General features: G+C 40.2%; 1 pseudogene; it reads left to right on the top strand.

Annotated features, from left to right (window-relative positions):
- Positions 1-1,991: 1,991 nt before the first annotated feature.
- LOC105986151 lies at positions 1,992-2,742 on the top strand (annotated as a pseudogene).
- The last annotated feature ends 825 nt before the right edge of the window (positions 2,743-3,567 follow it).

Genomic DNA, 3,567 nt, shown 5'->3' with positions numbered 1-3,567 from the left:
AACTACAATAGGCCTAAGCCAAATCAAAGATACCACATAACAATGAAAGTCATTGTGAAATTGGTTAGTACAGATGCAGTATCAACAAAATAAAATTCAACAGTATGCTTTAAATGATCACATAATATCATCAAGTAAGTGTAATCCTTGGGATACAGGGATGATTCATATATACAAACTCTAAATATGATAAACAATATTAATAGAACAAAGATAAAAATTGTATGTCAACCTCAATTAGAACTGAAAAAACGCTTGAAAAATTTTTTTACAACCTTTCATGAAGAAAAGCAAGCAACAAATCCAAAGTCGAAGGAAATTACCCAATATAATAAACATCATATAGCATTATAGGTCATATAGCATCAATAAATGCCATATACCCTTATTCTCAATGAAGAAAAGCAAAAAGCTTTTCCTTTATGGTCAAGATCTAGACAAAGATGTTTAACCATCACTTCTATTCAACACAGTAATGGCAATCCTAGCAGGAAGAAGAAAGAAATTTTAAAAAGAAAAATAAGTTCTGAGAAGCAAAATTATTCCTACTCCACAGAGGACATAATCTTACATGTACAAAGCTCTAGATTCTATGAAAAGAATAGAATTAATAAATAATTAATGCAAAGTTGCAGGATGCAAAAAAACAGTATTTGCATTTCAAAATATTAGCAAAAAATGATCTAAAAAGGAATTTAGTAAAATAAACTCATTTACAGTACCAACTTAAAAAATAAGTTTCTTAAGAGCAAACTTAACCAAGGAAAGAAAATACAATATGGAAAAGTACAAATCATTGCTGAAATTTAATAAGACATACACATATAGAAAGGCATACCTGTCCATGAACTGAGAGACTTAATATGGTTGAAATGTTCTTATCACTTAAAAGAATTTATAGATTCAGTGCAATCCTTACCAATGTTGAGAAAAATGAACCAAAACCAGGGCTATCATATTTGATGCTTTCAAAACATATTAGAAAGCTACAAAAATCAATCAAGTATGGCAATAACGTAAAGACAACAACTAAAGCAACATAAAGAAGAGGTAAAAATTAACCCAGGAACGTATGATGAAATGATCATCAGAAAATGCATCAAGGCTTCACGGTGGAAGAAATATGCTCTTTTCAATAGTGTTGGAAAATTGGGCATCTACCTGTACAGAAATAACCATCCCCATATGCAATTTTTGCACTATACTGTGTGCAAACAGTTAACCTAAAAGTGGATTAAAGACCTAACATGGAAACTGATGCTATGAAACCTCACAAAGAAACAGAGAAAATGATTTGTGATATTGAACTCAGGATTACAGTAACAGCAGACAAATAGTAGCACATCAATCTTGGAACCACCAACCAAGCAAAAGAAACCATCTAGAGAAATTCAGTCTACAGGATAGGAGAACATATTTGTACAGGTAGAACACATTTGACATTGTCAAGTAACCAAAAAAAAAAAAGCCTATTGGACAAAGATGTGAAAAGACATTTCTCCAGAGAAGATACATAAGTGGTTAGCAAACACGGAAACACACCCAAGCATCACTCATCATCGGGGAACTTCCAAACTGAACCACAAAAAATGAATCAGTTCACACCCATTAGGATGGCCAGGATACTGCATCTAAAAAGAAAAGAACAGGTGTTGGTGAAATTGTAGAGAAATTGCAACACTTGCATACTCTTGGGCCAACTGGACAATGATGAAACCAGATCCTTGAACATTTAAAAACGTAACTATTTCCAAAGCCTTAAGAAGAACAATGCTCAACAAGAAATGGACTCATTACTGTGCTCATGTAACTGCAACCCCTTTGTACAGCATCTTTAAAATGAAATTAACTTGAGTCGTAAGGCGGAGAGGCTCTCAGGAAGATGGCATCCCTAGTCTGGCTACAAGCTGATTGGCAGGTGTTTTGACCACAGGACTCCAGGCCCTGCCCCCTGAGCTCTGCCCTCGGATGTCCTACCTCCCAGAGCCTGCATGCGCCGAGGGGCGCCCCAGGTCCAGGAGCTGGTGGGTCCGGGGGCCCCTGGGCGGGGGTCCCGGGGCACCCCTCCTCCCTCGGGACCTCTGGTCTCAGTGCTCGTCTTTCCGCCGGATCTAGTATTCAGAGCGGATCAAAGCAGCGGACAGCTGCTCACCCTCTACAACCCGAACTGCGCTCTGCTTGTGCACAGCACCTGCCAAATATATGGCGTTTGACGCAGAAGGGTGCGTAAAGCCTCAGTCCTGCATTGACATTGTGATTCGTCATGTGGCCCCCATTCCCAGCCACTATGATGTCCTGGATGGCTTCCACATTGAGCTGTCCGAGGAAGGGGCTGAGGGCCCAGTGGTGGGACCAAAGGACATCACCTCCGTACTGAGGGCCCCAGCGCACCCTCTTGAGCTTCAGGGACAGCCTGAGCCAGCACCCCACCCAGGACCACCTGCCTGGACAGCACCACTGCCCGCCAGACAGTTACAAGACAACTCCCACCAGCAACTGGCCACCAGCTCCTTCCTGCTGACGGGCATCGTCTCTGTGGCCTTCCTGCTGCTCCCACTCCAGGATGAACTGGGCAGCCAGCTGCCACAAGTCCTCCATGTCTTCTTGGGACAGAAATTAGTGGCAGCCTATGTGTTAGGCCTCCTTACCTGGCGTTCCTCCAGACCTGAACTCCCTGCCCAACCCCAGCCCATCTCTCTCCTCCCCAGGCAGGGACCTGAGGTGGCTCATACCTTGCCTTAGGGTTAGGGTTAGGGTTAGGGACTCTCTTCTACTTCCTGACCGCCTCAGCTTCCCTCCTCCCCGCCCCCTGCCCAAGAAAAACAACCAGGGATTTGGACTCATTTTCCAAGTTGAATAAAATGCCTTTATAAAATAAAAAAATTAATTTAATTTTAAAATAATAATAAAAGAAGAATATCTCCAAGAGATACCTTCAAATTCATGCTCATTGTAGTTTTATTTGCAAAAGCTAAGGTGTAGAAGTAATGTAAATGTCTGTTAATGAATGGAGAGAATGTTGTGTATACATCCAAGTGCTTTAAAAGAAAACAACAGATCATCCTGACCTATGCTACAGGAAAGGTGAAATTCAACGACATTCTGCAAAAGTGAAAACCCACTCGGTAAAAACACAAATACAGAAGTAATATCACAGCACAGAGATTGTAAGGATTGTGGCAGAGAGAGATGGAGCATACCTATAGTCACAGAGCTTCAGCCATGCAAGATGAGAACGTTCTAGGAAGCTATTCTAGAAAGCTATTTTAAAGAGTTGTTCTAGAGAGATGTTGTTAAGCCATATGTACATTGCTAATAACTACTGCTTTATACTTAAAAATGTTAAGAGGACAATTTTGTGGGGTTTTTTATTTTAAAAAATTACCAGCTAGAACACCCTAGTATTTGAAGAATGACACCACAAATATCACATTCTGGCTATTGCTTTAAATCAATGTAATTTATTTCTCTAATACCAGTACGTGTAAACTTTTCTGGGTACTAAAATCCATTCAAGCATGTCATTATCTTTTTAACCTTCAATGTGACAACATGTAAGGTTCAACA

The sequence above is a fragment of the Dipodomys ordii genome, unplaced genomic scaffold, assembly GCF_000151885.1.
Source record: "Dipodomys ordii isolate 6190 unplaced genomic scaffold, Dord_2.0 Scaffold1, whole genome shotgun sequence".
In the NCBI taxonomy this organism is placed as follows: Eukaryota; Metazoa; Chordata; class Mammalia; order Rodentia; family Heteromyidae; genus Dipodomys; species Dipodomys ordii.
The sequence above is the reverse complement of the archived record's forward strand: the minus strand, read 5'-3'. Positions and strand labels throughout refer to the sequence as shown.